We start from the raw sequence: 26317 nt of genomic DNA, 5'->3' as shown, positions 1-26317 counted from the left end.
TTAAATTTCATCAAAATCGGACGACTATATCATATAGCTCCCATAGAAATAATAAAATTATATAAAATAACTATCTAATAATTGAGCTGCAAATCATCATTGCTTCAATGTTTTGAGACATATACGCAAGTAAATCATAATTTTAATGTTTTCAAAAATATTTAATTCTTGCAATAGCTGCAAGGGTATATAAACTTCGGCTTGCCGAAGTTTGCTTCCTTTTTTGTTTTAATTTATTAATGTGAGTGTTCCACTTGTATTTAGAGTTCAAGGTTAGCCCTAGAATGGCTGCTTCTTTGGATGATTTGATTTACTTTTTGTTTTTACATATATGTAAACGGTTAAATTTGTTAAATGAAAATGCCGCTTCAGATAGTGAGCACCAGTTGTTAATTTCTGTGACTAAAGAAGCTAACTTAGTTATGTTCTCCTTTTTTTTAGATCTACAAGTATATTAAACTCATATGCATAGGCAATCAATTTAGTTTTGTGTTTTTCAATAATGAAATGTTTAACATATTTTAGGATTGTTGGTTCGCAACTCCATTTTTTTTTAGTTTGTTTAGAATAGTTCGTAAAATCTAACGACATAATTGAAAGTGGCGTGAGAACTTTGTCTGTTGTAACAAACCACCATATACTTTTGGAAATAATTTTGTCTAATATTTTTGATAAGCAGGTTCAATGAACGTTTTGTTTTTAACCGGTTTGTTTTTGTGTATATTATGAGGAGCGTTTCGAAGCTCCTAAAATGCGTATGTTGCAAGCCGTTCCTATTACCCGTGCTTTGGAATATCTGGCGATTCTCCATATAATGGTCACTTCACCCCCAGCATCCTTCTTAAAACCTTTATTATGCACGTTGGGCAGTGCCCCAGGAAGTAACTCCATAGTTTAACGCTGGAGGGACAATGTCCAGTCTACTCTGGCACGTTTAATCCTAGCTGCCCCATAGTCACGGTCAATTTGTCCCTTCCAACAAAGGCGCTGGTCTAAGGTAACACCCAGGTCACCATTTCTTCGGATTTAAGCCTTTTCCAATCCAAGTAGAGGCTGTGCGAATGGCGAGGCTGACTGACTGTGCGTTAGTTCTCTTCCGTAACTTGTTTTCAGTTGCGTGGACTGATGCAGGATGTCCCACCGACCCTCGAAATTGTAGCAGCAACGGCGTTGACTTCCCGCTGCATCCAGTTGGAATAATTTCCCAGAGAGTGTAAATGTCTACCGTGGCACAGCTTGAGGACAAGGACAAAGACAGGCGCGAGCCATCCTCTTACCGGGGTATCAGCTTGCTTCCTGTTTTTGGTAAGGTGCTCGCGGCCATCATTGTTGTTCTTCCGGAAAGCTGCAGATTTCAGTTCGGTTTTCCCGAAGGACGATGTGTGGAGTCTGCTTGGAGACACGTGAAGAGCAGTGTTTATGCCAGCCCGGCAGAATATTGATTGGAATCTTCGTGGATTTCAAAGGAGCATTTGACAACGTCGAATGGAGCGCCATACTACGCCGACTAGCTGTCCTTTGATGCCGGGAAATGAGCTTTAGGCAGAGCCTTTTCTCTGGCCAAAGCGCAAAGATCAGCAGCAGTGATCGGACAGTCAATGAATCTGTTACTATAGGTTGCCCGCAGAGGTCAATCAGTCATCATTCATATGAAACCATTTTTATACCCTTGCAGAGGGTATTATAATTTCAGTCAGAAGTTGCAACGCAGTGAAGGAGACATTTCTGACCCTATAAAGTATATATATTCTTAATCAGCGTCACTAGGCGAGTCGATCTAGCCATGTCCGTCTGTCAGTCTGTCCGTCCGTTTCTACGCAAACTAGTCTCTCAGTTTTAAAGCTATCTGCATGAAACTTTCCCTAAAGTTGTCTTTCTATTGCAGGTAGTATATAAGTGGGAACAAGCCGGATCGGCCGACTAGGAACAATCGAAAAAATAAATACCAAAATTTATTATAACTTTGCTGTTTTTTAATTTTTTTTTTTAGTTCTTCGACATATAGTAATAGTTAAATATTTCAGAATTACGGTTTAAATTTCATCAAAATCGGACGACTATATCATGTAGCTCCCATGAAAACAATACAAATATTGTATAAACAAATTTTTTTTTTAATTTATCTTTTTTATTTTGTAATTTTTTTTAGAAATTCTTTTTGACTATTTAAACGATATCATATAGCTGCCATAGGAACTATCGAATAATTAAGCTGCAAATCATCTTAGCTTCAATGTTTTTAAACATATACGCAAGTAAATGATAATTTTAATGTTGTAAGAATATTTAGTTTTTGCAATAGCTGCAAGGGTATATGAACTTCGGCTTGCCGAAGTTTGCTTCTTTTTTTGTTAAGAGAATTCTTTCCGACCATTGCGGCCACTGTTAAGGGTCACCCAAGCTTACTTAAAGTAAACTTAAAACATGATAATGTCATTATTGACGTTTAATTGGCTTATCCAACATGAAATTTTTTTACTTAAATTTTTTTAAAATTTAAAACTACGTTTTACCGTACTTAAAAATAAAAATTAAAGTGTGAGATACTTTGTCAATCTGCAGCAGCGTCAGGATGTCATGGACAAGGGTGTCATGGAGAAGGATCTGGTTATTGGCGATCTCAAGCTGCAGATGCGAAACCTCGAGGACCATAAAAACTTTCTCAACATGCAGGTTAACAATGCCTTGAAGCAGCACGCTGACTTTGAGGAACTAAACGGAAAATGCTATGATGCAGATAAGTTGGTTTTACATCGGACTTTGAAAAATACCTTTTTAAATTTTTTTTTCCAAGTTCCAGTGCACTAAGAGGAGCATTAAATATCAAATCCATCGAATCGGAGACCCAATCTCAAGTCGAGGATCGGCTAAACAATGAGATGACCAAATTGCGGGAGAAGACCGATCTCGATCAGCAGATGCTCACCGCTCGGAACGACTTGATAAACAGCCAGCAGAAGACCGAGCAGGAGAACCGAGCCAAACTGGACAAAATGTACTGTCAAGTTGGCGAGAAAGACACGCTGAAAAGTCAGGTCCCGCGGCCGGGAATTAACCGCGCAACCTCTTCGGGACCCTGAAATTCAAACAGAGGGAGGTGAGGCGGCCGGAGCATGTCATCCAGTTGCTGAAGGAGCAAATAGCGCGGGGATCTATGGCGCTAAAAGAGCAGGAGGAGCGGATTGTGACTATGCAATAGGAGATTGAACGCCTGAAGCAGACCCTGTAAGTACACCCAGAGAAAACCCCATAGTAAAATTAAAAATGAAAATATTTGAATGTTTAAAAATACAAGCTTACTTAAAATAAACTAGCCAGGAGTACACGTTCGATTATTACACTGAGCCAAGGGCCCAGAGTGAAGCAGACTGTATCAGAGCGATCACAACAGCAGCAATAGCAGTGCAATTTAAAAATGCTTCCTCGCAACTTTTACCCAGTTGCGGAGATGATTGATCCTTACATCATCCCGGACGTAGCCACACCGGCCATCAAAGCATTCCAGGTGTATGCATCAAAAATCAATCGAGGGACCGTGGGCTGTCAGTCCCGGAGTATTTCGGAACTGACAGATTTTGCAAAGGCCGCTAGAGATGGGGAAAAAGTGCGTTTGACCGTTTTGGCGCCGACCTCGTGATTTTTTTTTTCGATATCTGCCCACACTCGATATTTTTGATAGTGAAAGTTTAAACCATCGATTATATCGATTTAACAACTTTTTATTTTAATAGTTCCTTGTAATAGCCTGATTCCATTGCCGCATTAGTGGACTTTTTAAATGTGCCTGATTCCATTAGCGCATTAGCATTTAACTAATGCTACTCCGACATGTGAGTGGCACGAGCAGCTGATCTGGGTTTGTTTACTTTTGAATTTTGGCAAATCCAAAGAAATTAATTCAAATTAATGAACATGAATGAGTTTACTAAACTCTGTAATGCTCAGCAGGACATCTATAATGCGACCGAGGCATTTGCCAACTTGGACGACAAGGAAGAGAAGCTGATTGCGTTGTTATGACGGGTTTGCAATGGAGAAACCACAGTTTTCAAAAAGGGCTAGGATCCCCGTATATGTGGGAGTTATTTTATGCCAGAGATCCAGCAGTAATGCATTGTGGTACTGCAAGCAGAATTTACAGCGTGCGCTTTAATTTTCAGTCATTTTTATACAAAATAGATTTTATATTCAAAAGACACCAAAAATTGCGCCAACCTTGCATATAGAAAACAGCTGATGTAGTGGTGGCACGAACAAAATATCGTTAAACATCGGTATTTTCCTGTATTTTTTCTAAAAACGTTCGTGGCGAATGGATTTTAATCGCATTTAATAATCGCATTTATTTTAAATGCGGCATTTAGCCTTATGGGATTCCCTGTGTAGATAAATGCGCATTAGGCTAAATCCGTTTTAATGCGCCAATGGAATCAGGCTATTAGTTCAGTAGATGCTGGTATGCATAGGTAGCGCTTGGCCACTTCCACCAGACTTGTGTGTTCCACTCGATGTATCGATGATGTCGAACACAATCGATGGCGACCCGCAGCACAGCCGCCATCGATAATATCGATACTATCGTCGATTGTTTTACAGCTCTACAGGATATATTAACATTGTTATTTGCAAGCGAATTTTTACGTTAAAACTGCCATTTTACTTATTGGGTACTTGGTAACTGCTTAAATATGGTTGAATATCAAAGCATTACCAATTTTGAAATGTAAAAACTCTTCTACCCAGCCCTCGCTATAAAATCCGTCCATCTAATTCTCGCTTGCCAGCTGTCTTTTGTTAGTGTCTGTTGTTGTAAAAGCCTTTTAACACAGTAACCAAATTCTGCTTCAGCGGCTTTTTCTTCCATAAGAGGTATTGTGGTAGAAAGAGACGGAAAAGTCGCTACAGCTCGCTGTTGCGATTAGAAGGCTGAAGATTCGGTTGTGTTCAGTATTTTTTAAGATGATTTTTACTTGGCTATTTTGGGACTTTTTTGAAAATGGAGATGCATTTTGGCCAAGTCTGTGTTTTTAAGCCTAGTACTCAGATCGACGAACAGTTTCGCCAGCGAAAAGACTTTATTCTTTCTAGTGAGACCGAAGTTTCCAGAGTTCACATTAACTTGAGAAAGCAAAATCGAAGATGTTGAATATAACGACGCTAGAGTTAAATTTGGTATTGGAATGGTGGCTTTTTCGTGTTTTTGTCTTTTTCCCCTCATTTTCGCTTGCAAGTTCAGATCCAACAACATCAAAGATTAAATTTTGTATTCTGTTCGCCAGGACCTGACAATCATTCATCCAGAGTTCATCACAGACGTCTGGCAACGCTCTGCATTAACGAAAGTGTTAGCCGGTTATTTGCCTCTCGCTCTCTCTCATAAGCGGCCACCGGTTTCGTCGATCTGAATACTAGGCTTTACGGCGGGTTCTGGCGTACGTTCATGAATATGAAGCGGATGTCTATATATCCAAAAGATCAGTTAAAATTTGTATTTGGCAATATCATCATATATTGTTGATGGTTGTTATATGTATATGTATGTAAGCCAAGAAATGTTAAAAAATAGGTATACTTTACTATGGGTAAACTAAATGCATTCCAAAAAAGAAAGGAAACAAATTAAATGCTTTTTAATTTTGATTTATATGCATATATGTTTAAAAGCATTGAAGCTATGATGATTTTCAGCTCAATCGAATAGATCGTTCCTATAGCAGCTATATGATATCGTTTTCCTATTTTAATTCTAAACTATCAAATTTTTACTTTGTCAAAAAAAATTAAAAATAGAGAAGTTAAATTTTATTATATCCTTGCAGAGGGTATTATAATTTCAGTCAGAAGTTTGCAACTCATATATATATATATCTTGATCAGCATCACTAGGAGAGTCGATCTAGCCATGTCAGTCTGTCCGTCCGTCCGGTCGTCTGTCCGTCCATTTCTACGGAAACTAGTCTCTTAGTTTTAAAGCTATCTGCATGAAACTTTCCCAAAAGTTGTCTTTCTATTGCAGGTAGTACATAAGTCAGAACGAGACGGATCGGACGACTGTAGCATATAGCTCCCATAGCAAAATGGGAAAAATAAATGAAAAAATTACAACTTTGCTGTTTTTAATATTTTTTTTGTAGTTCTTCGACATAGAGTAATGGATAATATTTTAGAATTACGGTTTAAATTTCATCAAAATCGGACGACTTATCATATAGCTCCCATAGAATTGATAAAAATATATAAAATAACTATCTAATAATTGAGCTGCAAATCATCATAGTTTCAATGTTTTTAAACATATACGCAAGTAAATCATAATTTTAATGTTTTCAAAAAAATTTACTTCTTACAATAGCTGCAAGGGTATATGAACTTGCTTGCTTGCCGAAGTTTGCTTTCTTTCTTGTTTTTTTTAAGATTGATAAAAAAAATGTTCAGGCTCGTTCGATTTCGAAAAGTGAATTTTAGGAAGTTATTAACAGTTTTCAATTAATCAACTAAACAATCTCAAAATGTTTTTAAGTCTCATTTTGCTTATTGTTTAGTTAGCAAAATAATAAACTAAAAAAAATTTATCCTATGCCTTAAAGATTTGTTTTAAAGCACATTTTCCCACCACTATTATTACGACCACAGCTGTATATATGTGTTTGTGCATGTATTTCTGAAAAAATGCAGACATCTAGCAAATATTTTTTTGCGCGAGACCCGTTATGTTATGTGCGTTTGTATGCCCATCAACAACTTTGATCTCGTTTACATACATATGTATCAGTTACTTTAATAAATATCGATGAGAATAAACAGAAAATTAGAATGTTAACAATACAAAAATAAAAAACAAACAAAACAAGCCAAAATTAATTAATTAATGCGTAATGTGTCATAAGCGTTCAGCAGAACAAACTTGATCATTGATTACTGATCCATTAGTGATCATGTTGTTCTGTCCATTATTTTACATAAATAAAGAAATCCAAATATGTTGTCTTGAAATCTACTCAATATATATAATTTTATATGTATGTATGTATTTTATATAAAAGGATATATATTAATATATATATATAAAGCAGATATAAATATAGTAGTAGTAGTGTGTCCTTTATTTATAAAAAAATACATTGAGGAAACGGCATTACAAATTTACAATTAAAGTGATTTACATATATATTTATACAAACAAGAAAAGGAGTAGATATATATCGACTTGGTTGCGCTGATGTAGTTAAATAGAGCCGACCAACAGAGCCCATCCAGTGCAGCTGCGCCTTCCCAAAATGCAGCAGGCGGATCTCCCGCAAAATGGGGCAGAGTCCTATAAAGTGCACGATGTTTTCCTGCTCCCTCTTGTTGCAGATCGGGCACATAGTGTCGCTGGCTTCTGGCCATGAAAATTGTGCGGATCTTCTCCACAGAGAATGCGTCGGTAAAGTAATTACAAGCGCCAAGATCATATATAAGATACCTACGAGTCGCACTTCTCCTTGATTCCGTTTTGAGCTGAGTCCTGTAGGTTTCGACCATTTTTATACCCTTGCAGAGGGTATTATAATTTCAGTCAGAAGTTTGCAACGCAGTGAATGAGACATCTCCGACCCTATAAAGTATATATATTCTTGATCAGCATCACAAGGAGAGTCGATCTAGCCATGTCCGTCTGTCCGTCCGTTTCTACGCAAACTAGTCCCTCAGTTTTAAAGCTATCTGCATGAAACTTTCCCAAAAGTTGTCCTTCTATTGCAGGTAGTATATAAGTCGGAACGAGACGGATCGGACGACTATATCATATAGCTCCCATAGGAACAATCCGAAAAATAAATACAAAAAAAATTAAACCTTTGCTGTTTTTTAATATTTTTTTTAGTTCTTCGACATATAGTAATAGTTAAATATTTCAGAATAACGGTTTAAATTTCATCAAAATCGGACGATATATAGCTCCCATGAAAACAATAAAAATATATAAAAATAGTTTTTTTTTAAATGTAATTTTCTATTTTGTAATGTTTCTATTTTTATTCTTTTTGTCTCATTATTAATTGGACAGTTCAGAATTACGCTTAGTTATTCTGATTATTATTATTAATTATTTATTAATTTTATTAAAATTGGAAAACGATATCATATAGCTGCCAAAGGAACTATCGAAAAATTAAGCTGCAAATCATCTTAGCTTCAATGTTTTTAAACATATACGCAAGTAAATGATAATTTTAATGTTGTAAGAATATTTAGTTTTTGCAATAGCTGCAAGGGTATATGAACTTCGGCTTGCCGAAGTTTGCTTCCTTTCTTGTTAAGAGAATTCTTTCCGACCATTGCGGCCACTGTTAAGGGTCACCCAAGCTTACTTAAAGTAAACTTAAAACATGATAATGTCATTATTGGCGTTTAATTGGCTTATCCAACAGGAAATTTTTTTACTTAAATTTTTTTTAAATTTAAAACTACGTTTTACCGTACTTAAAAATAAAAATTAAAGTGTGAGATACTTTGTCAATCTGCAGCAGCGTCAGGATGTCATGGACAAGGGTGTCATGGAGAAGGATCTGGTTATTGGCGATCTCAAGCTGCAGATGCGAAACCTCGAGGACCATAAAAACTTTCTCAACATGCAGGTTAACAATGCCTTGAAGCAGCACGCTGACTTTGAGGAACTAAACGGAAAATGCTATGATGCAGATAAGTTGGTTTTACATCGGACTTTGAAAAATACCTTTTTAAATTTTTTTTTCCAAGTTCCAGTGCACTAAGAGGAGCATTAAATATCAAATCCATCGAATCGGAGACCCAATCTCAAGTCGAGGATCGGCTAAACAATGAGATGACCAAATTGCGGGAGAAGACCGATCTCGATCAGCAGATGCTCACCGCTCGGAACGACTTGATAAACAGCCAGCAGAAGACCGAGCAGGAGAACCGAGCCAAACTGGACAAAATGTACTGTCAAGTTGGCGAGAAAGACACGCTGAAAAGTCAGGTCCCGCGGCCGGGAATTAACCGCGCAACCTCTTCGGGACCCTGAAATTCAAACAGAGGGAGGTGAGGCGGCCGGAGCATGTCATCCAGTTGCTGAAGGAGCAAATAGCGCGGGGATCTATGGCGCTAAAAGAGCAGGAGGAGCGGATTGTGACTATGCAATAGGAGATTGAACGCCTGAAGCAGACCCTGTAAGTACACCCAGAGAAAACCCCATAGTAAAATTAAAAATGAAAATATTTGAATGTTTAAAAATACAAGCTTACTTAAAATAAACTAGCCAGGAGTACACGTTCGATTATTACACTGAGCCAAGGGCCCAGAGTGAAGCAGACTGTATCAGAGCGATCACAACAGCAGCAATAGCAGTGCAATTTAAAAATGCTTCCTCGCAACTTTTACCCAGTTGCGGAGATGATTGATCCTTACATCATCCCGGTCGTAGCCACACCGGCCATCAAAGCATTCCAGGTGTATGCATCAAAAATCAATCGAGGGACCGTGGGCTGTCAGTCCCGGAGTATTTCGGAACTGACAGATTTTGCAAAGGCCGCTAGAGATGGGGAAAAAGTGCGTTTGACCGTTTTGGCGCCGACCTCGTGATTTTTTTTTCGATATCTGCCCACACTCGATATTTTGATAGTGAAAGTTTAAACCATCGATTATATCGATTTAACAACTTTTTTTTTTAATAGTTCTTTGTAATACAGTGACATGTCTACTCCGACATGTGAGTGGCAAGAACAGCAGATTTGAGTTTGTTTACTTTTGAATTTTGGCAAATCCAAAAGAAATTATTTTTTTTCTACAAACGTTCGGTGCGAATGGTTTTTAATCGCATTTATTTTAAATGCGGCACTTAGCGTTATGGGGTTCCCTGTGTAAATAAATGCGCATTAGTCTAAATGCGTTTTAATGCGCCAATGGAATCAGGCTATTAGTTCAGTAGATGCTGGTATGCATAGGTAGCGCTTGGCCACTTCCACCAGATGTATCGATGATGGCGAAAACAAAGTGACCAGATAAAATAACAGGAAAGGAAATACCCTCTGCTAGGGTATAAAAGTTTATGGTAGTACTACTTTGTACTTGATAATGTCAAATATTTAAAAAATGTAAAATAAAAAAACAAATATAATAAAATACAAAAATAACAATATATCTTTGCAACAAACTTAATTCCACCATAATAAATAATATAACGGATTTTTTTTATTTGGTTTTATTAGAAACATTGAAAGTGCAAATACAAAAGAATAATTATATTATATATTCATCTAGTCTATTAATAGTTATAATTAACATAATTCTTATTATCAAAACACAATACGTTTTGCTAAGAAAATATTTAAAATTAACTTATCCTTATATTCAAAATTAATTAAATTCAGTACAATTTGAATTTAACTCAGACATGATTGGGTCCTATGTGGATTTTGAAATCGGTCCCAGTCGCTTTCTATGGGAAAACAAGAACCACGTTTTTGTCAACAAAACAAAAATCATTTGGTCATTTCACTCGCTCTGCCGCATTTCCCATAAGCTAAAAACAGAACAATAAGAGCGAGCAGTTCAGATGCAGAAACTCACCGCGGGACCGAATTAAAGGTTCGAATCGAACCGTGAGAGACTGAATATATTCTAGGTGGAATCACTGGAAAAGTCACTCGAGAGAGCGGCAGAGCCAATGGTGCCTCTATATAGTTCTTACTCTATGATACCGTCCCGATTCAAAGAAAAACCTTGTCATTTATATGTATTACTTTAAACCGTTCGTTTTTAGATTTATTAACATCACTTTAGTTGACTTCTTACTTAATTGTAAATAAAAACATTTCGAATTGCCTCATTAACAGGCTGATTACAGCTGGGACATTTCGGTTTCTAATTTCCACTTTCATCATCTTCAATGTCATTATTTTTCAAGGAAATATTTTCAACAATTTTATCCCAACATAAGTCGCAGATTTTTACATGATTATATGGTCGAAGCCAAACAGATTCAGGCTTCAATAGGCACACATTAAATGGGTTCATTTGGACAATAGCAGCATCCGACAACTGACTTAAATTGGAACCGTCTGAGGAATTAGATGATTTTGAAGAATTAAGCTCAGGCGAATTAGTTTCCGTGTCATCCACACTGTTAAAAAGGATCGTTTAGCGAAATCGTGCGAGTTAAAAATCCCTGAATATCTATTTCTCCGTTCTCAAACAACTCCATTGCGTCCATGATTTTTTAAGCACGATTCCGAAAAACATAATTGTTCTTAGGTATAATTATCTCTTCATAAAATATTATATACTTACACGTAACTGTTTCGATATTAGTTGTTTTCCAACACCGCCGTAAACAGGAGTGCGAATTCGCGGCTTTTCTCAAATTCTGCAACAATTAAACATTGTACAAATTTAAAAAAATGCCCTTTTGCTCGAATCTTATTGCCTAAATTCAAATTATACTCTTCAACAGATCCGGTGGTTCGAGTTGAACGCTTAAAAACCGAAATGTTCTCAGGTCCTTCCTAAGAATAGAAATAGTCCATTATAATATACATACCAAAAAATTAAGAACAACACAAATTTATAAGTAATAGCTTATAATACAGAACCAACCTTTTTAAGCCACTGTTTCTCGAAATATGTTAAAAATGGAGAAAACATCTTATTTTCTAAAGATTGTGCTTGGCATTTCAGCATATTAAAAGCTTCGACTATTTTTGTAGCGGGTAGGAGCGGTAAGTACAAAACTTGAGAAAGAGCACATATGCATGTTTATTGCATTTTAGCATTTTTTCGAATCCGGACGTTTTTTTTTTCATATTTTTTGCATGCTTGTGTAAAATGGAACCAACAAGCAAAGAAGTTCATTGAGGGATGCAGTTATTTTGAGCGTTCCGCATTGCGTTTTCATAGTCCGAAATAAAAGATCCACCTTTTAAGCAACAAATGTTGCAATCAATAAATAACATAAACAAGTGCTGGTAGCATAGCTCAGATTTTCGCGTCATCAATATGAATAAAAACGGCGTTATCTAAAGCAATGCAAAAAAATACAATAATCTATTTACCTATATCAATTAAAATAATTAATTTACCTTCTGCATATGTTTAATGTAAATTATAAAAAGTTGCCTAAAAATCCCAAAAGGACAAACTTTAAAAGTGGCATCAAGAAGATAATCACGATTTTGTTCCTCAATATTATTTTCAATTATCTTGTCCGAAGAAAAAACTAAAAATACAAAATTATATACATAAGTGTGTTATACATTTTATATATAAATGTATATTTATCAACTATACCTATATCTAATTTGCGTACGGTTTTTTCTGTATAAGGCATCTCAGCAAACGAAGTGCAAAACAGAGCGGCAAAAAAAATAGCACTGATAACGGTTTTTTTGAGATTCCGAAGAGCAGACTGCAGGTGTTCGGCGGCATGATGATTGTTGTTGTGTCTGCGGACAGTAAATGCATTGTATTGCAAAGTCGAGTCGAAACTTTATCATTAAGTTCAAAAAAATTATTAATTATGGGTCGCGGAAAGCATTGTACTGACGAAAAGAGGAAAATCATTAAAAAGCTTATCGAGGAAGGCAACACCTACGCTCAGGTGGGGCAAATCGTCGGTTGCTCCAATAAAATGATTAGTAATGCCTTAAATTAAAAAAATAAACCAGAAACACGCGGTAGAAAAGCCGCAATGTCTAATTTGCTGGTGAACAGACTGGTTCGCGAGTGGAAGAAGGCCTTCTTTAAGCCGGCTACTGAGCTAAAGAAGGAGCTTAACATATCGGCTTGCATTAAAACAGTTCGGAATCGATTAAAAGATTATAAATAAAGTGCCCGTAGTCCGAGAAAAGTTCCTCTTTTGAATGCGAAGCATGTGGCAAAAAGAATAGAGTTTGCCAAAGAGCACCTGAATTGGCCGGCAGAAAAGTGGAGAAACATCCTAAGGTCGGATGAAAGCAAAATCGTGCTACTTGGAGGAAGAGGATCTCGATCCTATGTACGGCGACCCCCCAATTCGGAATACCGCCCAAGTTTCACCTGCAAGACCATAAAACACGGTGGAACGAGTATCAGTTTGGGCATGCTTTTCTTATCACGGAGTGGGTCCAATACATTGGATAAAAGGTATTATGGATCAACATGTCTATTGCGATATTTTGCAAACAGTGATGCTGCCTTATGCAGAATACGTAATGCCGTTGTTGTGGGTCTTCCAACAGGATAACGACCCTTAACATACCAGCAAGAAAGCTCGCAAGTGGTTTCAAGACAGATCCCTTCACCTAATGGATTGGCCTGCTCAGTCTACAGACTTAAACCCGATAGAGAATCTTTGGTCTGATGTAAAAAAATATGTTTCCAATACAAAACCAAGGAATAATCAGGAGCTCTGGGCTACCATTCAATAATCATGGAGCAGTATTCCACGGGAAAGGTGCCAACATTTGGTCAATTCTATGACGAGACGTTGTGCTGCTGTCATTGCTGCCAAAGGTTTTACAACCAAATATTAATACACTATATCGACAAGGAATACAAACGAATACAAATATTCCAGAACTTCCCGTTATTTTTTCGTTTTCTTAAGTTATTTTTGAAATAGTGCTATTTTTGTTGCCACCTAAAATGTTCAACGTTCACATTCTTAATGTAAATATTTCAATTTCTTGTTATTATCGACGACACTTGCAGTGTATTTCGATAAATTAGAGCCTAAAGTAAAAAAAAAAGTCTTAAACAAGTTAAATATATGAATAGTTATAAAACAAATGATCAATAAAGAAAAATGTATGTCATGGTGCTATTTTTTTTTGCCGCAGCTGTAAATAGTAGTACATACACAAATAATTTTTTTTTTAATTTTAATAATAGCGCCACTGATTTCTTTTATGAATCAATAAGTAAGTCCATTTTGCTCATTCTTATTGGATACTTATGAAGTTCATGTTTCTACGTGTTCTTTGACAATTTCTAAATGACAAAAATCTCCTCGCAGAGATACATATGTCGTTTGTAGAAGGGTGGAGATATGTCGTTTTAAGACGACATAACTCCGCGATTGCCAATGGGGGAGCAATGTCGCTTTTAAACGACAGAACTCTCCCAAATAAAACACAACATATGTATCTCCGCCGACAAAATACACTGGGCGGAGATATGACGGCGGAGATATGTCGTTATCCCGTTATTAGCTGTTCCTTACTGGTAATATTGTGTTTCCGTATGTTATTATCTAGTAAAGCCCACAATTCTCTATAACATTTATATCTGGTGACTGTCTCCATATGAGGAATGGTTTGTGGGCAACATGACTTGCCTAGCTCTTGGTGAATCTGCTCAGTAAGTTTTGGTGCTAACAGCCTGGGGTTTTCCTTAATTTTCGTCACTATTAAGCGCTCGTCATAAGCGCTGAAAATCTTATTCGGTTCGTTTCTGCCCTTATTTTCGACTGGATTTTCGTGAACGTACCGTTCAATTATATGCTGTATTATATACAGTAGACGGACTCCACTTTTGAAATGTTGTAGGACTAATTCACGCTTCTCAATTGATGTGCGAGGACCCATTGCTTATATTGTCTTTGTCTTCTAGTTAAAGCGCAAAATTAAAAAAAAAACATAAACGGGAACTGCAAGCGAATTCAACGGAGAAGCAACTGTAAAAAAACAGTGTTGAAAAACACGGCTCCATGGTTGCGCAAAAGCGTTTACAAGATCTTGCATCAAATAAGTTGTGACCAAAAATTATCTAGTATTTTTTTAAACAAATTATAAAATAAAAAAACAATTTTAATGAATTAGACGATGTTCCTTTATTATACTACTTATATTAATCTGTTATTAGGCATTCCAATTTTTAAGTTAGGTCTTTGCGTTTAAAAGTTACACCCGAATTCATTTTTAAATGGGCTCTGCATCAAATAAGCTGTGAACCCTTGTACCTTTCCCCTGTGCCACTTCGTTACATTTTTGAACAAAATTACTGCTTGGCCAAACAGCTCCACAGGTACATACATACATGTGTGATGCCTTAATTGTTTCCACTGAAGGCATTCCAACGACCTTTTGGTGATGTTTAGTTTTGAAACATGCAATATTTAAAAATAATTAAATCATATTATTTAAAAATTATTAAACGCGTAACATAAATTTCTTTATGAAAAGTTTTGTATAGCCCGCGGTGTATAAGCATAGAGTCATAGAGTAAGAAATGTATAGAGTAAGAAATGTATAGAGGCACCATTTGCTCTGCCGCTCTCTCGAGTGACTTTTCCAGTGATGCCACCTAGACTAAAACAGGGGAAATTTTCAGTCTCTCACGGTTCGATTCGAACTTGTAATTCGGTCCCGCGGTGAGTTTCTGCATCTGAACTGCTCGCTCCCATTGCCAAGGGCTGGTGCGAGCAGTGCAGTTGCAAATTCATAACGGGACCGAATTGCAAGTTCGAATCAAAAACTTAAAAGTGGGGGTGGGAAATCAAGGTTAGCTTCGAACATGGCTCTCAGCAGAGCTTGGGCAGAGGTCCGGGCAGAGCAAATGGTGCCTCTATATAATTCTTACTCTATGCCCGCGGTGAGTTTCTGCATCTGAACTGCTCGCTCCCATTGCTAAGGGCTGGTGCGAGCAGCATAGAGTAAGAAATGTATAGAGGCACCATTTGCTCTGCCGCTCTCTCGAGTGACTTTTCCAGTGATGCCACCTAGACTAAAACAGGGGAAATTTTCAGTCTCTCACGGTTCGATTCGAACCTTTAATTCGGTCCCGCGGTGAGTTTCTGCATCTGAACTGCTCGCTCCCATTGCTAAGGGCTAGTGCGAGCAGTGCAGTTGCAAATTCACCATGGGACCGAATTGCAAGTTCGATCCAAAAACTGAAAAGTGGGGTGGGAAATCAAGGTTAGCTTCGAACATGGCTCTCAGCAGAGCTTGGGCAGAGGTCCGGGCAGAGCAAATGGTGCCTCTTTACATTTCTTACTCTATGCGAGCAGTGCAGTTGCAAATTCATAACGGGACCGAATTGCAAGTTCGAATCAAAAACTTAAAAGTGGGGGGGGGGGAAATCAAGGTTAGCTTCGAACATGGCTCTCAGCAGAGCTTGGGCAGAGGTCCGGGCAGAGCAAATGGTGCCTCTATACATTTCTTACTCTATGCTCTATGGTCCGACGCTCGAGATGATGCTTCTGCTGCTGGTGGTGTTGTTCAACAAATTAGATTGAATTTTATATTATTTTAAAAGAAATCTTACCTGTGGTTCCGTGGTGGTGCTGTCCTCAAAGTTGACTTTATCCCGCAGAATCCTCCAAAGCCGCCCAGACAACTTACCTTCCTAACATTTTCCCCCATTCAAAACGCGAACAATTTCTGTTTTTTAAATGTGGTTTTATTAACACATTTATATACATAGTTAACTTCTGCATTGGCTCGCTGATTACTTGCTCGCCCTTCAATGCCTCTTTAACTGCGTCCACTATCGCAATCTCCAATGTGCTCCTCTCCTTGGCTTCCTTCGCCTTACGTATGGCCTCACGTGAGCGGCGGCGCCTCCGGCTTTGATTTCCTTGTCGGAGTCCTCCCCCTGGAGGTGCAGGTATTGGGGGTATGCGGGGTAGTGAGGCTGTCCAAAATTATACGGATTCATCTGTAAATAATTAAAAAACTGTAATTAATAATAAAATTTCAAACTTTTACTTACCTTAAAGTTGTTTACGGCACGCGCTCGGAAACCAAAGTGACCAGATAAAATAACAAGAAAGGAAGCAAACTTCGGCAAGCCGAAGTTCATATACACTTGCAGCTATTGCAAAAATTAAATATTTTTTTTAAAACATTAAAATTATGATTTACTTGCGTATATGTTTAAAACCATTGAAGCAATGATGATTTGCAGATCTATTGTTAGATAGTTATTTTATATATTCTTATTATTTCTATGGGAGCTATTTGCTATAGTCGTCCGATTTTTATGAAATTTAAACCGTAAATCGGAAAGTTTCATGCAGATAGCTTTAAAACTGAGAGACTAGTTTGCATATAAACGGACGGACAGACGGACATGGCTAGATCGACTCGCCTAGTGATCCTGATCAAGAATATATACTTTATAGGGTCGGAGACGTCTCCTTCACTGCGTTGCAAACTTCTGACTGAAATTATAATACCCTCTGCAAGGGTATAAAAATTAAATAATTTTCGAAAGCAGACCAAGGAAGCACATTTCTAAAAGTATATTTACCAAATCGACTGTTTAGTCATTTTTCGTCACAAAATTTGAATCGGATCTATGTACTTGCTAAAAAAGAATTTTTAATTATTTCAAAAACTGCTTCGGAAGACACCACTCTCCCTCATCAGCAATCTTTTCTTTTCATTGTGTTGTAAACAAATTTGAAAAGGCGGTAGATCGGACAGCTTTTGAAAACTGCCCAAAAATACATAACAACAGTTAATAAGAACATTAATAACTGATATAATTAAATTTAAATAATATAATATTACGTAGAAGAGGATACATAGCAATAGTTAATAAGAACATTCATAACTAATATTAAATTTAAATACTATAATATTACATAGAAGACGATACCTATATGTGTTTTAAATTGTTGAGTTTTTTTTATTTTTTGACAGTGCTTATTGTTTTGAATTGAATCAAATTCGACTGTGTTGGAGAATCTCTTCTTTATTTCTTTTATTTCTCTGCTTATTCTTCCACTAGCTTTCTGAGTTGCGTCCCATTCCTCGTGGTACCACTTGCTGTGCCTGTATAATAGCACCTTTAACAAATGTTTTAAAATACTTTGTCTGTGCTGAGCGCACGGATCAGTAGAAGCAAACCAATAAGGATAAGTACTCACAAAAATTTCGCCGTTGCGGACGTTTCTTAAATTCGTGGTCGAATATGTATACATGCTGCAATGTTATTTCAAACATGGCATCAGAAGGATTTTTTAAATATAGTTCATAAGAACTGTAATTTTTTGCCTTGATGAACTGTTCAGTTTTTGATTTCATTTCATCAAGGCAAGCCAGGGATTTTGTGCAATTAGGGCAATTGTCAGCATTTAATTTTTTTAAAATAACGTAGCCCAAGAAATATCTTACAGCATTACGTTCTCCTAAATTATTGTCAGGGCAAGCACTTTCTTTAGGTTCAAAAACTATTTGAGATGGAAATTCAGATTTTTCCGCACAACTTTCCAATTGTATTCTGCTTTTGTTAATTTCCTCCAACATTCCTGGCTCATAAGACCAGTCTAAGGAAATGTCGCTATCAGGAATACAATTTGTGTTTTTCGTTGTTCTCTCATTTATTATTTTTGTCGCCCACAAATTTTTTAGTGCATACAGTAATTGCTGTGCTGTGGGGTTTGTGAAATTACCAAATTTGGATCTTAACAACCCAAACAAGATTTGTAATGGATTTTGGCAAAACCTATTTAAACGTATAAATTCGACGTTTTCGGTTTGCGAGAGTTGTTCACATACGTTAATAATTCTTTGGCAGCTTTCTTTTAGCTTTGCTACGCAAGTTGCACTTGAGGGTTTTCCCGTATTGCGGAACTCTAGAAACTTTATTTTATCTAAAAACTGCATGAAATTTTCCAACTTATATTTCATGATGTTATCTGAGCGATAAGTGCCTTCATTTAAAAGGTCAAACCCATCATTCATTTGTTTAAGGAATTCTGAAGTTGCCAATGCATTGACAGAACTTTGTAAATTTTCAGCATTTCTCAATACATTGATTCCGTGGCTTACAGTGTTCGAAAATACCTGAGTCGCCAATTTTACATTCATTTTTTGAAAATTATTTGGATCAATGTGCTTATCTGATAGCTTTGGAGCCAAACGAAATACACCGCATGAGTCAATGCTATAGAACTCTTGAATAACCTTCCAATACGCGACACTTTTATTTGAAATTTCATCAAATTTAAGTGGGTCCAAAGGTAATTTAACATCTCTGTTCAGGAAATTATTTCGAATACTCTTAAACAAATGAACAAAGTCAAAAATGAATTCTGGTCTAGGCTTAGACAAAAGTGGATCCAAACTTCTAAAGGCTAAGCAATCCATAGCTCCTTGATCGCCCACTATAGCCGTTACATTAAGGCCAATATTTACGCAACAATCAACTGCTCGTTTTTTTATGTTGGCATAATGGTGACCTCGAACGAACTTATTTACAAAGAAAACGTCAAGAACATATTTCCATGGTTTTACCTGGCCGCGGATCATAAAGGCGAGCACCCTCTGCTGGAGATGAATATATGTCATCGTCCGAAAAACCGTCTCCCAAGTCTGCAAATCCAACAACTCGGTCAGACTTGGGGACATACTCCAGTCCTGACTTTATGCACATTTCATCAAAGCGAATTGTGCAATTCTTTTCGAACTCACTCATTTTCTTTACAAATCCTGCCAATATTTCAATATGTTCGCCTGAGAAGCCAGGTAAGAACTCTTTTAAAGGCAACCACCTTCTTAAAGATGTCTCAGACGGCATATTAAAACCTAAATTTAGTCGCATATTGCTGTAAGCCCTTGGACTGTTCATATATATTTGCAAGAATAGTCGCTTTTCTGATTCTTTGCAATAAGTTCCCTTTTTTCTAGAAACAATGTTTTGGAATGTAGCCACATTTTCATTTATTGCTACAGCATGCTCTTGCTTTTTGCTTTTAAGCAGATCTGAGCATTCCAAAAACGTTTTCTTAAATAATTTAAATTCATCATTGAAGAGCAACTGACTCCGATCGGACTCGCGACTTCGCTCTATATATGTCCTACTTGTTTTTTCAAGCTTTAAGGTTTTGGACAGCAGATCTGTCACTTTGACCTCTAGCTTGGCAGATTTCTCTTGGAAAATCATTATCTCCAGCGTTAAATCAAAATTTTTACTTTCCAAAGAATCGTTTTTACTTGTAATGGCATAATTTCTTTTTATCAGAGCATCATTTTGGATTTCCAAAGAGGAAATATACTGCTCCAATTCTATTTTTTTTCTAAGCAAAGCTGTGTTTTTCTCACTGCTTTCCTTTTTTTCCTTTTGTAATAAAAAATTATACCTCTTCAAAACATTCTTTTCTCGTAAAAATTTGATGTTTTGCTCTTTATAGATTTTAATATTTCTCTTTAAGACGCTTATGATAGGTCTCAAAGGTCTTTTCAAGAAAGTGCTGGGATACGTGCCAAAAGAGCTCAATTGTGCGCTGATTGAATTTTGAGGTTTTCAAACCATTTCATCTTATTTTCCTTGTTGGGAAAATAATAAGCCACGATATGGCCCGCACAATTGGGCACGACGCATTTTTTTATTCTGATATTTTTATTTAAATTTAAATTAAATTTTAAGTGGTTTAAGATTTATCAACTTTTAAAAGTGTCATATTTTAGGGCTCTAGCTGCCAATGTTAGTAAAATAAAAATAATAAACTGGGGCCTGCTGGCCCAGTGTGCAGTGCTTTACTTACTGTTTAGCCTCTGACATTTTATTTCGCTTTTGAATACGTATCTGTAAAATAAGAATGCCAGTATTAGAGCTTAAAGATTATAAATGTTAATTGTCACATTTGTTTGTCTAACTAATATGATATTACAACCTTAATTTAATTAAAACAATGCTTACCTATATTTTATTTCACTTTGTTTTCTCTTTCTTTCTTTTTTTTTGAATTGGCAACGCCTACAGAGAGAGGAAAGAGAGATTGGTGGTCAAACCAAAACATGCAAAAAATACTGAATCCTTACCTGGGTAAAATACTTTTAAATGTAAAATTCATACTTTTAAATACGGAACAATTATTTATTTTTATTCGCAAAGTCCTTATAGGTATCATTCTAGACAAAAGCTACTAAATACATATATATCTATAAAACGTATAATAAAAAAAATAACAGCAGTTCAATCATTTTTTATTAAAACCACATTTATTTATTAATATAAAATGTACATAATTTATTTAAAATGTATTGTGACTTATATATCTTAACAGTGGAACTTACTTAAAATCATCATAAAACATAACGAAATAAATGATCTTTTGGGTAAAAGCCTTAAAACGAAGCAATAGTGATTAATATTTAATTTTTTAAAATTAAAATTTTGTTGTTACTTAATATTTTTAATACAAATTGTGTTATACAAAATAAATATTTTTAAATACTTTTAAGCAATTTAGTTTTGCCTGTCTTAAAAATCGAAATTCTGGTTTCATTTTCAAATCGAACTCAAAAAAGCAGAGCGGCAGAGCAAATGGTGCCTCTATACATTTCTTACTCTATGGCTGAACTCTTCTTTCGCAAGCAGGTCTTACGGCAGTTGCATCCTGTTGCTGGTCGCTTGCACATGTTCGAACAACTGATATCTTCACCACACTGTTCAAACACCGGCGTCACGCAAGCGTCCAGAAATTTGCGGGCAGAGCAAATGGTGCCTCTATATAGTCATAGAGTAAGAAATGTAATGTATAATTCTTACTCTATGATATAGTTTCTTACTCTATGATGACGCTGCTGCTGCTGGTGGTGTTGTTCAACAAATTAGATTGAATTTTATATTATTTTAAAAGAAATCTTACCTGTGGTTCCGTGGTGGTGCTGTCCTCAAAGTTGACTTTATCCCGCAGAATCCTCCAAAGCCGCCCAGACAACTTACCTTCCTAACATTTTCCCCCATTCAAAACGCGAACAATTTCTGTTTTTTAAATGTGGTTTTATTAACACATTTATATAGTTAACTTCTGCATTGGCTCGCTGATTACTTGCTCGCCCTTCAATGCCTCTTTAACTGCGTCCACTATCGCAGTCTCCAATGTGCTCCTCTCCTTGGCTTCCTTCGCCTTACGTATGGCCGCACGTGAGCGGCGGCGCCTCCGGCTTTGATTTCCTTGTCGGAGTCCTCCCCCTGGAGGTGCAGGTATTGGGGGTATGCGGGGTAGTGAGGCTGTCCAAAATTATACGGATTCATCTGTAAATAATTAAAAAACTGTAATTTATAATAAAATTTCAAACTTTTACTTACCTTAAAGTTGTTTACGGCACGCGCTCGGAAACCAAAGTGACCAGATAAAATAACAGGAAAGGAAATACCCTCTGCTAGGGTATAAAAAGTTTATGGTAGTACTAGCTTCTACTTGATAATGTCAAATATTTAAAAAATGTAAAATAAAAAAACAAATATAATAAAATACAAAAATAACAATATATCTTTGCAACAAACTTAATTCCACCATAATAAATAATATAACGGATTTTTTTTATTTGGTTTTATTAGAAACATTGAAAGTGCAAATACAAAAGAATAATTATATTATATATTCATCTAGTCTATTAATAGTTATAATTAACATAATTCTTATTATCAAAACACAATACGTTTTGCTAAGAAAATATTTAAAATTAACTTATCCTTATATTCAAAATTAATTAAATTCAGTACAATTTGAATTTAACTCAGACATGATTGGGTCCTATGTGGATTTTGAAATCGGTCCCAGTCGCTTTCTATGGGAAAACAAGAACCACGTTTTTGTCAACAAAACAAAAATCATTTGGTCATTTCACTCGCTCTGCCGCATTTCCCATAAGCTAAAAACAGAACAATAAGAGCGAGCAGTTCAGATGCAGAAACTCACCGCGGGACCGAATTAAAGGTTCGAATCGAACCGTGAGAGACTGAATATATTCTAGGTGGAATCACTGGAAAAGTCACTCGAGAGAGCGGCAGAGCCAATGGTGCCTCTATATAGTTCTTACTCTATGATACCGTCCCGATTCAAAGAAAAACCTTGTCATTTATATGTATTACTTTAAACCGTTCGTTTTTAGATTTATTAACATCACTTTAGTTGACTTCTTACTTAATTGTAAATAAAAACATTTCGAATTGCCTCATTAACAGGCTGATTACAGCTGGGACATTTCGGTTTCTAATTTCCACTTTCATCATCTTCAATGTCATTATTTTTCAAGGAAATATTTTCAACAATTTTATCCCAACATAAGTCGCAGATTTTTACATGATTATATGGTCGAAGCCAAACAGATTCAGGCTTCAATAGGCACACATTAAATGGGTTCATTTGGACAATAGCAGCATCCGACAACTGACTTAAATTGGAACCGTCTGAGGAATTAGATGATTTTGAAGAATTAAGCTCAGGCGAATTAGTTTCCGTGTCATCCACACTGTTAAAAAGGATCGTTTAGCGAAATCGTGCGAGTTAAAAATCCCTGAATATCTATTTCTCCGTTCTCAAACAACCCCATTGCGTCCATGATTTTTTAAGCACGATTCCGAAAAACATAATTGTTCTTAGGTATAATTATCTCTTCATAAAATATTATATACTTACACGTAACTGTTTCGATATTAGTTGTTTTCCAACACCGCCGTAAACAGGAGTGCGAATTCGCGGCTTTTCTCAAATTCTGCAACAATTAAACATTGTACAAATTTAAAAAAATGCCCTTTTGCTCGAATCTTATTGCCTAAATTCAAATTATACTCTTCAACAGATCCGGTGGTTCGAGTTGAACGCTTAAAAACCGAAATGTTCTCAGGTTCTTCCTAAAAATAGAAATAGTCCATTATAATATACATACCAAAAAATTAAAAACAACACAAATTTATAAGTAATAGCTTATAATACAGAACCAACCTTTTTAAGCCACTGTTTCTCGAAATATGTTAAAAATGGAGGAAAACATCTTATTTTCTAAAGATTGTGCTTGGCATTTCAGCATATTAAAAGCTTCGACTATTTTTGTAGCGGGTAGGAGCGGTAAGTACAAAACTTGAGAAAGAGCACATATGCATGTTTATTGCATTTTAGCATTTTTTCGAATCCGGACGTTTTTTTTTGCATATTTTTTGCATGCTTGTGTAAAATGGAACCAACAAGCAAAGAAGTTCATTGAGGGATGCAGTTATTTTGAGCGTTCCGCATTGCGTTTTCATAGTCCGAAATAAAAGATCCACCTTTTAAGCAACAAATGTTGCAATCAATAAATAACATAAACAAGTGCTGGTAGCATAGCTCAGATTTTCGCGTCATCAATATGAATAAAAACGGCGTTATCTAAAGCAATGCAAAAAAATACAATAATCTATTTACCTATATCAATTAAAATAATTAATTTACCTTCTGCATATGTTTAATGTAAATTATAAAAAGTTGCCTAAAAATCCCAAAAGGACAAACTTTAAAAGTGGCATCAAGAAGATAATCACGATTTTGCTCCTCAATATTATTTTCAATTATCTTGTCCGAAGAAAAAACTAAAAATACAAAATTATATACATAAGTGTGTTATACATTTTATATATAAATGTATATTTATCAACTATACCTATATCTAATTTGCGTACGGTTTTTTCTGTATAAGGCATCTCAGCAAACGAAGTGCAAAACAGAGCGGCAAAAAAAATAGCACTGATAACGGTTTTTTTGAGATTCCGAAGAGCAGACTGCAGGTGTTCGGCGGCATGATGATTGTTGTTGTGTCTGCGGACAGTAAATGCATTGTATTGCAAAGTCGAGTCGAAACTTTATCATTAAGTTCAAAAAAATTATTAATTATGGGTCGCGGAAAGCATTGTACTGACGAAAAGAGGAAAATCATTAAAAAGCTTATCGAGGAAGGCAACACCTACGCTCAGGTGGGGCAAATCGTCGGTTGCTCCAATAAAATGATTAGTAATGCCTTAAATTAAAAAAATAAACCAGAAACACGCGGTAGAAAAGCCGCAATGTCTAATTTGCTGGTGAACAGACTGGTTCGCGAGTGGAAGAAGGCCTTCTTTAAGCCGGCTACTGAGCTAAAGAAGGAGCTTAACATATCGGCTTGCATTAAAACAGTTCGGAATCGATTAAAAGATTATAAATAAAGTGCCCGTAGTCCGAGAAAAGTTCCTCTTTTGAATGCGAAGCATGTGGCAAAAAGAATAGAGTTTGCCAAAGAGCACCTGAATTGGCCGGCAGAAAAGTGGAGAAACATCCTAAGGTCGGATGAAAGCAAAATCGTGCTACTTGGAGGAAGAGGATCTCGATCCTATGTACGGCGACCCCCCAATTCGGAATACCGCCCAAGTTTCACCTGCAAGACCATAAAACACGGTGGAACGAGTATCAGTTTGGGCATGCTTTTCTTATCACGGAGTGGGTCCAATACATTGGATAAAAGGTATTATGGATCAACATGTCTATTGCGATATTTTGCAAACAGTGATGCTGCCTTATGCAGAATACGTAATGCCGTTGTTGTGGGTCTTCCAACAGGATAACGACCCTTAACATACCAGCAAGAAAGCTCGCAAGTGGTTTCAAGACAGATCCCTTCACCTAATGGATTGGCCTGCTCAGTCTACAGACTTAAACCCGATAGAGAATCTTTGGTCTGATGTAAAAAAATATGTTTCCAATACAAAACCAAGGAATAATCAGGAGCTCTGGGCTACCATTCAATAATCATGGAGCAGTATTCCACGGGAAAGGTGCCAACATTTGGTCAATTCTATGACGAGACGTTGTGCTGCTGTCATTGCTGCCAAAGGTTTTACAACCAAATATTAATACACTATATCGACAAGGAATACAAACGAATACAAATATTCCAGAACTTCCCGTTATTTTTTCGTTTTCTTAAGTTATTTTTGAAATAGTGCTATTTTTGTTGCCACCTAAAATGTTCAACGTTCACATTCTTAATGTAAATATTTCAATTTCTTGTTATTATCGACGACACTTGCAGTGTATTTCGATAAATTAGAGCCTAAAGTAAAAAAAAAAGTCTTAAACAAGTTAAATATATGAATAGTTATAAAACAAATGATCAATAAAGAAAAATGTATGTCATGGTGCTATTTTTTTTGCCGCAGCTGTAAATAGTAGTACATACACAAATAATTTTTTTTTTAATTTTAATAATAGCGCCACTGATTTCTTTTATGAATCAATAAGTAAGTCCATTTTGCTCATTCTTATTGGATACTTATGAAGTTCATGTTTCTACGTGTTCTTTGACAATTTCTAAATGACAAAAATCTCCTCGCAGAGATACATATGTCGTTTGTAGAAGGGTGGAGATATGTCGTTTTAAGACGACATAACTCCGCGATTGCCAATGGGGGAGCAATGTCGCTTTTAAACGACAGAACTCTCCCAAATAAAACACCACATATGTATCTCCGCCGACAAAATACACTGGGCGGAGATATGACGGCGGAGATATGTCGTTATCCCGTTATTAGCTGTTCCTTACTGGTAATATTGTGTTTCCGTATGTTATTATCCAGTAAAGCCCACAAATTCTCTATAACA

The 26317-nt window shown here is 36.3% G+C and overlaps 2 long non-coding RNA genes across 2 annotated transcripts; both read right to left on the bottom strand.

Moving 5' to 3' along the window:
• Positions 1–2552: 2552 nt before the first annotated feature.
• On the bottom strand, positions 2553–3618 carry LOC128260750 (uncharacterized). Its single transcript, XR_008268168.1, has 3 exons — positions 3301–3618; positions 2772–3223; positions 2553–2712 (listed from the first exon to the last, which is right to left on the bottom strand). It is a non-coding gene; the product is annotated as an uncharacterized LOC128260750 (long non-coding RNA).
• Positions 3619–8433: 4815 nt separating this feature from the next.
• On the bottom strand, positions 8434–9556 carry LOC128260751 (uncharacterized). Its single transcript, XR_008268169.1, has 3 exons — positions 9246–9556; positions 8717–9168; positions 8434–8657 (listed from the first exon to the last, which is right to left on the bottom strand). It is a non-coding gene; the product is annotated as an uncharacterized LOC128260751 (long non-coding RNA).
• Positions 9557–26317: the final 16761 nt, after the last annotated feature.

This window comes from Drosophila gunungcola, assembly GCF_025200985.1.
Source record: "Drosophila gunungcola strain Sukarami chromosome X unlocalized genomic scaffold, Dgunungcola_SK_2 000038F, whole genome shotgun sequence".
Classification (NCBI taxonomy): domain Eukaryota; kingdom Metazoa; phylum Arthropoda; class Insecta; order Diptera; family Drosophilidae; genus Drosophila; species Drosophila gunungcola.
This window is presented reverse-complemented; position numbering and strand designations above follow the sequence as displayed.